This window comes from Protopterus annectens, chromosome 8.part0, assembly GCF_019279795.1.
Source record: "Protopterus annectens isolate FY-2018-M chromosome 8.part0, PAN1.0, whole genome shotgun sequence".
NCBI lineage: Eukaryota > Metazoa > Chordata > Ceratodontiformes > Protopteridae > Protopterus > Protopterus annectens.
In genome coordinates this window covers 1,898,076,901-1,898,087,132 of record NC_056741.1, presented here as the reverse complement: position 1 = coordinate 1,898,087,132, position 10,232 = coordinate 1,898,076,901, and positions in this window count along the sequence as shown.

The window sequence follows — 10,232 nt, the reverse complement described above, 5'->3', positions numbered from 1 at the left end:
GTTTGCTACAAATTCCCAATTCAGAATCCATCACTGCATACCTCTTAGGAAACTCCAGTGGCTTGAACTTCCACAGTTACTACTCTATCACCAACTTGTCATATACAACAACCTAAAACAACCTGACAAAACTCCCGCACTAAAGCAATTACTGACCAGCTACACTCCAAATCATCCACTCCGCTCTGCCAATAAATCACTCCTCACTATTACCTCAGCTAACAACACAGCCATCAAAGCCCTATTTTCCACACATTATAGCTAAACCTTGGAATAATCTCCCCACATCTGTGACTGCTGCTTCAAATACCACTCAATTCAAAAACAACCATAAGGCTCATCTCATAAGCTCTTGGCTCTGTCCATGTGTCACATAGTACTAAACTCTGCTACCTCTGCACTATCTCTATCTCTCTTTTGTTTATGCCCAGTAAGCATGGTTCTTCCAAATGTTATCCCCTGACAAAGTAGTGTTATACTTGTTGTAATCTCTGTCTGTTTCTCACTACAAACAGAATGTACATATGTAAATATTTGCTAATTTGAATAGTCTGTATTGTCTTCCATCTCTCACTACATACTACTAGTAGAACAAATGCTTTTTCTACACTTTGTATAATATTAGTATTGCTGTAATATGCCATTTTTGATGTAAGTATTGCTGTAATATGCTATTTTTTGATGTAAGTGGAACTTTTCTCCCTGAGCCTCTGCTGAAAATGGACCTCATACAGTCAGACCTTTCCGGTTAATAAAAATAAAATAAATAAATTATGATACAGCTGCAAAATAACATTAATTTAAATCACAGGATTAATATGAAATGATTTTTAGACCACTTCAGCCTTCATAGGTTCATAGATAGGTACTAGGCTATCAGCCCTGGGGCCTATATAAGCCTAGCCAAAAAGGTTCTCTGGCTTTCGCCACCCAAGAAAATTATTTTCCTGTGCCCCTGTCAAGCAGTGCCGTAGAAGTGATCCCTGGGGTAAATTTTCTATTTTCCATCCAGTCGTCAAGATTTTTCTTAAAGATAGCCAATGAGGAGCTTTGCTTGACATGAATGGGTAGTTTATTCCAGAGTATGGGAAGTCTCTGGGACAGGAATCTATTCCTCCAGCATGTTCTGTTTATTGTGGTGACAAGGTTTAGGTCCCTGGAGCGTGTAGTTTGGGGAGATTGTGATTTCTTTAAGTGTAGCTTGTCCAACAGCTTTGGGTTTGACATAGCTTTTTATGTTAGGCAGAGATCGCCTCTGAATAGGCAATATGTGATGGAGTAGTGCTGGACTGTTTTGAGATGATCTGCATATGACATCTATTTGAGGCCGGTAATCCTCTTAGTGAGGTATTTCTGTGGCCTTTCAAATTGTTGTAGGTGTCTTGTGAAATCATGCCAAACGGGGCATTGTACTCTATAATGGGTGTGATGAGGGATGAGTAGAGAGGAACAATGACCTCCTCTTTTCTAGAGGAGAATTTTGTGATGAGGTGTGCTATGTAGAAGGATTTCCTGACTACTGTGTCGATATGGTTATCAAAGGAGAGACTACTGTCCACCTGTGTCCCGAGGTCTCATCACACTTTCAGTGTTTAGTGAGCTACCGCCTATGTGGTAGTTCATGGGTACCAAGTTTTTCCCAAAGGGGATGACAATGCACTTCTTGGCACTGAGCTTGAGGCCATGACTTTGACACCAAACATCTGCCTCGGTGAGGCCCTTTTGTAGAATGTCTATATCATTAGGTGATTCTATTATGACTCCCAGTTTGCAGTCATCTGAGAACTTTGTTAGCCAAAGACCTTCTGTGTTGGTCTACACTTCAGAGAAGTAGATACTGAACAGGAGAGGACCCAGGACCAAACCCTGTGGTACTCCATTTGTCACTGGTCTGAAGTCGGACTTGGAGTCGGCTACTTTTACTGTGTGGGTTCTGTCAATGAGCCAGTTGGCCACCCATCTTGTGAAATAGGGCTTTATTCCCAGTTTAGTGAGTTTATTTATAATTCCAGAGTGGGGGATGGTATTGAAAGCCTTGGTGAGGTCAAGAAAGGATGTGTGCACTACCTTGCCTTTGTCTACGGCTCTAGTGACTGCTTCAAAGAAGTCAATCAGGTTTAGTAGACATGATCTACCTTTTACAAACCCAAACTGAGTGGTTTCCAGGTTTTGGAGGTTACCTATGTCTTTGTTTATAAGCTCCAAAATGATACGTTCCATTGTCTTGCAGACCAGGCTTGTCAGGCTAATGGGGAGATAGTTTCCAGGGTCCGTGGTGGCACCCCCTTTGTGAAGTGGGATAACCATTGCTGTGTGCCATTTAGTAGGCACATAGTCTGAGGTGAGGCTATGATTGAACATGGTACTTAGGTGGGGTGCCAGTTTGTTCTGTAGTTCATGCAGTACGCAGCCTGGGATGTTGTCTGGTCCCATGGATGCTGTGTTCTTGGCTTTGGAGAGTGCGGTCTTTACTTGTTCATCCATGATTACAGAGGCTTTGCAGTCTTCCGATATTAAGAAGGGGCCCTTTGGAGGGTGAGTGGGGGATAACATTAGCACTGAACCTCTCTGCCAGGATGTTGGCAATATCGGTTAGTTCTGTATATTTAGTGCCATTGTGCTGTAGCTCAGAGCAGATCTGAGTGTTGCCATTGTGATTCTTGACATAGCTGTAGAATGCTTTGTGGTTGTCTTTGGAATCAGTGACGATTTTATTTTCATAACTGGCTTTGGAGGATTTTATGAAGGATCTCAGCTTCTTCCTGAGGCTGACCAAGGAGTTCCTCCAATCTTGGGATTTTACTCCTTTTTGCAACAGCTTCTTCCCTCTGTTGTAGAGTTTGTTTATGGCAGGGGACCACAAGATTGGCTTTCTTTTTTTGGAGGATAGCATCTTGGTTCTGTCGGGGATGGCACAATCCATGCACTCGTGTATGTGCTTATACAGTGCATTTGTGTAAGATTTGGCAGTCGTACCTCTATTTTCCGTCTGCATGGGTGTTGTGAAATTTGCCACTTCTGTCTTAAGAAGCATGAAGCTGGCTTTGGAGTAGTTTTTGATGGTGGTTTCCTTAATGGGGAGTGGGGATGGGATATGGATGTTTAGGGTGATTAGCTTGTGGTCGGATCTGACCAGCGAGGATTTGACCTCTAGCATGGAACACCGGTTACCCATATTGGCAATGACCAGGTCCAGGATATTGCTGCCCCTGGTGAAGGTGTGGACAAGCTAATCCAAGGTGTTGGAATTTATGAATTCCAGAAAATATTGAGCGAATGAGTTGGTACATGAGTAGTTTTCCCAGTTGATGGTGGGGTAGTTGAAATCACCCATAATTAAGGTATTGGGTTGTACCTTAATATTTTCCAGTATCTTAAAAAATGAAGAGTGGGAATCCTGGGGCATGGTGGGGGATCTGTAACAAGCTACAACCTGGATTGCAGTCTTGGTAATGACCAGGTCCAGGATATTGCTGCCCCTGGTGAAGGTGTGGACAAGCTAATCCAAGGTGTTGGAATTTATGAATTCCAGAAAATATTGAGCGAATGAGTTGGTACATGAGTAGTTTTCCCAGTTGATGGTGGGGTAGTTGAAATTGCCCATAATTAAGGTATTGGGTTGTACCTTAATATTTTCCAGTATCTTAAAAAATGAAGAGTGGGAATCCTGGGGCATGGTGGGGAATCTGTAGCAAGCTACAACCTGGATTGCAGTCTTGCTTTATTTTTGCTACCTAGTGTGTTTGCTCGTATGCGTTAATACAATGTTTTGTTTACACAAGATTCTGTGATCCAAAGCCAAGTTGGAGAAAGTCTAAATAAGAAAAGCTGGTGGAGAGAAAATAAAAATCAAGGATTTATTATTATATATCCCTTTGCAGGTACTGAATAATGCTGTAACTTGTTTTCTGAGAATTTCAAAGTTCTTGATTTTATATGCTTTTTGCATTGTTTGCTATACATTTAGCAATGAATATATTGTAACTACATTAAATGCTGCAACCCTGAACAGCCTTGCGTGATCTTACAAGTTACAATCTATCTTAACATATATGTTTGTTTTATTCTCCTTTTATCCCACCCCCATTCTGGTCTTTCTTTAAACACTAACTGTCAACTCATTATCACGTGTCCTGCAGTTATTTACTGACAGCCGCGTTATCCAGTTTGGAATAGCAGCTGACTCTACACTATTCATGAGAGACACTGTTGAAGCTGTCCACTGCCAAAAGAATGTCAGTTTCCATCCTGGTATTGCAGAGCAAACAGCCTGTTATACAATTGGCAGGAAACTGACACAAATGTTCAGTGGGGCATACCTCTCAACCTCTTAGTGCAAGAAATCTGGACAAAGCTTGACAAAATGGGGGGACAAAGGCCCAAAAATAGGGACATAGGTTCATAGGTTCATAGGTTTATACTAGGCTATCTGCCCTAAGGCATTTATAAGCCTAGCCCAAAGTTATGTGGCTTACGCCGCCCCTTATGTTAGAAATAATGTGCCCATTAGTTTGTTGTGCCTCTGTCCAGCAGTGACACAGAGATGATTCCCGGGGTAAACCTACGATCTCCCATCCACCGTTCAAGATTTCTCTTGAACAGAGCCAGCGAGGTGCTCTGCCTCACATGGACCGGGATTTTATTCCACAGCATGGGGAGTCTCTGGGTGATAAATCTATCCCTCCAGCACATCCTATTTATATCCATGCTAAGGTTTAAGTCACTTGCTCTAGTGGTTCTGGTGGATTTGGATTTTTTGAGGTGGAGCATGTCCATTAATTCTGGGTTGGTCATGGCCTTGTATGTCAGGCACAGGTCACCTCTGAGCAGATGGTATGCAACTGAATAGAGTTGGAGTTTCTTCAGTCTGGCAGTATATGACAGGTTTTGGAGTCCCTTTATCCTTTTGGTGAGGAACTTTTGGGGTCTCTCCAATTGCTGCAGGCCGAATGGGGCATTGTACTCGATCATTGGTCTGATAAGTGAAGAGTACAGGGGAACAATGACCTCACTTGATCTGGATGTGAATCCCTTCATGATCAGATGGGCAATGTAGAAGGTCTTTCGAACCACTTTAGCAAAGTGAGTGTCAAACGAGAGGCCACTGTCAACCTGGGTACCCAGGTCCCTGATAACCTCTTCTGTGCTTAGTGGGTTGCCACCTATATGGTAGCTTGGGGTTACCTTGTTTTTCCCGAAGGGTATGACTATACACTTTTTTGCGTTTAACTTCAGGCCATGGCTCTGGCACCAGCTATCAGTTTCCGTGAGACCCCTCTGAAGGATGTCTGTGTCCGATGTACTATCCACTATGGCACCCAGTTTGCAGTCATCCGCAAACTTTGTCAGCCATAGTCTTCCTATGTTTGCCTGTACTTCTGAGAAGTAGATGCCGAACAATAGGGGGCCAAGGACTGAGCCCTGTGGGACACCACTTGTAATCGGCTTGGAGTCTGACATGGCTCCAGCAACTCTAACCCTGTGGGTTCTGTCCTTTAGCCAGTTTGCAACCCATCTTGTGACATATGGGTTTACATTTAAGCTGGTAAGTTTCTCTATGATACCCGAGTGGGGTATTGTGTCGAAAGCTTTTGCAAGGTCAAGGTAGGCTGTATGGACTGCCTTTCCCTCATCAATGGCCTTGGTAACTGTTTCGAAGAAGTTGACCAAGTTCAAAAGGCAAGATCTGCCCTTGACAAAGCCAAACTGGGTTGGGTCCAAGGTCTGCAAGTCCCCTATGTCCTTGTTTATGAGTTCCATTATGATCCTCTCCATAGCTTTGCAGACCAGGCTTGTTAAGCTTATGGGGCGGTAATTACCAGGGTCCGTGAGGCACCGCCTTTGTGGAGTGGGACCACAGTTGCTGCACGCCACTCCTTGGGCACATATCCTGTGGTAAGGCTAAGATTAAACAGCTGCCTTATGTGCGGGTTTAGTTCTTCATTGAGTTCATGTAGCACACAGCCGGGGACACCATCCGGTCCCATTGATGCTGTGTTCTTAGCTTTAGAGAGAGCAGCTTTCACCTGCACATTTGAGATGTCTGGGAGGCTACACTCTGTTGTGGTAGTTATCTCTCCTTTTGTGGGCGAGACGGGCATGAAGTTTGCACTGAACCTGTCTGCCAGTATGTTGGCAATGTCTGTGGGTTCAGTGATTTTTGTATCATTTTGGACTAATTCTGAGCATATCTGGGAATTTCCACCCAGGTTTCTGACATAGCTGAAGAAGGCCTTATGATTGTCTTTTGAATCTATGGCAATTTTTTTCTCAAAGTTGGCCTTGGATTATTTTATGAGGGATCGTAGTTTCTTGCTAGTACTGATCAAAGATGCCTTCCCTTTTTGGGATTTTGCTCTATCATGTAATAGCTTTCTCCTCTTATTGTAAAGTTTGTTTATGGCTGGGGTCCACCAGACTGGACGTTTGCCCTTGGTGGAAAGAGTCTTGGTTTTATTTGGGATTGCCTGATCCATGCAGTCCTGAAGGTGTTCATAGAAGGCATTTGTAAGGGCTTCCGCAGCTTGGGTTGTGGTTTCCATTGGCTCGGAGGCCTTAAAGGATACCACACCTGTCTTGAGTAGTGTGAAGTTTGCTTTAGAGAAGTTCTTCACTGTGGTCTTTTGTTTGGGGTGGGGGCGGGATGTGGATTTCTAGTGAGATTAGTTTATGATCTGATCTCACCAAAGAGGGATATACTTCCGGTGTGGAGCATTTTGTCCCCATGTTTGTGATGATGAGATCTAGTATATTTTCTCCTCTTGTGGGGACGGTGACTAGTTGTTCCATGGCATTTGAATTTATGAACTCCAGGAACCTTTAGGCTAGAAAGTTGGGGCTTGAGTAATGTTCCCAGTCTATATTCGGGTAGTTGAAGTCACCCAATATGATGGTGTTTGGTGATACATTTATACCCTCCAGTGTCTTCAGGAAGGCTGTGTGGGTTTCCTGAGTTTGAGAGGGTGGCCTGTAGCATGCTACAAATTGTAGAGCAGTTTTGCCTATGGTTAATTGCACCTGGATGGTTTCTGATGCTTCGTGCGTAGCCACCAACCTGGAGGTGTGGGTATCCTTGATGAATATGGATACACCCCCTCCTTTTGTGGTATGGTCCGGGTTTTGGGGCCGGAACGCATAATATGAGGTAAAACCTGATAGTGCCGGGGTGCTCTCAGGAGCCTTGAACCAGGTTTCAGTCACAGAACAGACATCGATGTTCTCCATACTGAGAAGGGCCTCGAGTGCGTGCATTTTGAGATTTAGACTTCTGGCATTGAGCAGCATTACCCTTAGTTTCTTCCCGTTTTTGTTTTCTAGGGTGGTAGGTTTAGAATTTGAGCCTTGCCTAAAAAAGGCACTATGGGGGTGGCAAGAGCCTTAGCCAATATCCGTAATCCCAGGGGTGACAGGTGCAAGCCGTCCCTTGCGAAGCAGCATGGCTTGTCAAGCATGTCATCCCAAGCAGACAGACACTGGATCCCCTTTGAATGACACCAGAAATTAAGCCAATTGTTAAAGCTGATCATCTTGTCACTATATTGTGGCATCATTCGTGGTGAAGGAAGGATACTGCTCAGGGTCAGGGTCATACCTGCCTGGGCTACATAATCAGAGAGCTCCTCTATGTCTCTTTTCATGTAGTCCAGGGAGGTACGTCTCAGGTCGTTCACACCAGCATGGACAATGACTGTGTCATACTTGTACTTGCCATGGAGTGACCTGAGTGCTTGTGTTATGTGGCGGATTCTAGCGCCCGATATGCAGCTTACCGTGACCTTCTCCTTGTTCAGCCTGGTGAGTGGGACGTCAGTGTGTCTGACTATGGAGTCACCTATGACAAGTATGTTTGGTGTTGTATTTGGCCTTAAGGGCAGTGACTGCTTTGCACACTGATTTTGTTTTTTATGTGTTGTTTGTGTGGTGCCTTGAGTTTGCAGTTGCTTGGGTGTCTGCTTTGGAGGCCTTTGCTGTTTAGGTAAATTTTTACTCAGAGCCTCCGAGTATGTCTTAGTGTGTTTATGTGTTTGATTCAGTGGTGTGGTTGAGTTATGTGAGACTTGTATTGTGGTGTGTGTAGTTGCCTTCTCCTCCTGCCTGGTCTTGCCAGTCCTGAGTTGAGAGAGCTCAGCCTCCAGTTTGGCTAAATAGCTGCATCTCTCGCAAGTGTTAGTGTTATGTGGGAGGAGGAGAGGGTTGTCTGTGTACATGAGGCAATTGTAACATTGCCTCAGAATTCCCAGATTCACCAACTGGGCAGGAGAGGACGCCAGCATCTGACCCATGCTAGAAAGAATTATGAGTTGGTATGAGACAGAAAAGAAGAGGGCTTACTTAGCAGGGAAGTGGGCACTCCTGGGGGGTTTTGCAAGTGAGGGATTTGTATAATATAGGAGTGCTTGACCTGCAAAGAAAATGCTTATAAGACAAGGGATATGCTTTTAAGACAAGTGCTGAGCTTTTTGAGAAGAAAAAGCAATTAGGAACAAGTGCTGTGCTTTTTAGTGAAGGTGTAAACTGTTTAGGTTCCTAACAGAGCAGTTCTAAGGGAAAAATTGAAGAACAGACTTTATGGAGCCAGAAAAAGTTTAACCTTGTTAAACCGGCGCTGCCCGATGCTGCTCTACTGGCAACTCTGCACTAAATCGCGCTAAAGCACGTTAAGGCGTGCTTGATAGCAGGGGCTGGAAAGAAGCAGGAATAGACCCAAAACGGACAATAAAACGACAGTTTCAAGTCAGTAACCACTCCTACGGGGGGCAGGGAAACTGCTCAATGTTATTCGCTGCCACTGATCAACAGAGAGACTTTCCTTTAGCCCAAGCAAAAATGGCCTCACAGAAACTTACAAACAGTTCAGGAAACAGCAAGCCTGTAACTGAACTTTTTTAAATTTCAGAAAAGTGGGAAAAAAGCAAGATTTTTTTTTGTTTTGTTTTTCAGAGATAGCAGAGGTTCACAGGTAATATCAAGTTATAACAGTGCAGTAAATGACCCCACACAAGAGTGCTAGGTCAAGGACAGAAAATATGCAAGTTTTGAGAAAAAAACAATTTAAAATTAAGTGCAAACAGGAAATTCAGTAAATATTTTAAACATTGCTCTTATAACCTCGGAAAATTGCTAGAGTAACTCGATTTGTTTTAAAATACATTTTCTGAAGTATTTGAAATCTGAAACTCAAATGTATGTCATTATTTAGTAACTTCAATCCTCAGATCACCCCAGTGATTTCACAGAAAACCATAAATTTTATGAGGTACAGACAAAAATATGAGCCAAAAATCTGGACATTCTGTGAAAATTTGGACAGTTGAGAAGTATGAGTCCAGTACTCTCCATTATCACCCAATATTTGATATTTATTTGATTGATCCATGGTACTGTTCATGCACACTAAACCAAGTGAATCTGGATCAACTGGCCGCCTTTATAAGCTATTATTTTACCTTGTACAAAGTTCCTTATGCAGATTTTTTAAAGTAATTATTGAGCTAACTGTGCGTGAACACTAGGATGGAACAATTGACTGTAATAAAGACATCAGTACTCATATTGTGTTATGGTGTGTTTATTGATTAATGGGTGTGGGCAACACCTCTCAACTTATTGGCTCAATAATTCTGGACAAAGCCAAAAATAATAGGAGGACAACGGACCAAAATCAGCGGGACAGTTTTAAATGTTACCATAATTCACTTAAGTATAAAATAGTAGGTGTTGTATTAACATTAATTTTCCAAGTAATAGGAAGTATTAAAAGATAACGTATATTATCAAACTGCACGCATACCTCTCAACTGTACAGATTTTCGCATAATGCCAATATTTTTGTCTCATATTTTTGGCCTGTTAGGCTGCTTCTTATAACATTTGTGGTTTTCTAGCAAATCACTGCGATGATCTGAACATTTAAATCACTAAATAATGACATGCACTTTAGTTTCAGACTTCAAATTCTTCAGAAAATTTAAAAAAATGTGTTTTTCTGGCAAATCACTGTGATGGTCTGAGGACTGAAGTCACTAACAACGAAATACATCTGAGTTTCACATTTCAAATTCTTTAGAAAATGTATGTTAACACAAACCATGCAACTCTAGCAGCTTTATAAGTTTATAAGAGCAAAATTTTAAATCTGTCACTGTATTTGGTCCTTTGTTCTCCCATTTTGTCAGCCGTTGTCCAGATTTCTTGCATCGGTGTCTAATTGTATTATTTGACTGTCAGTTTTG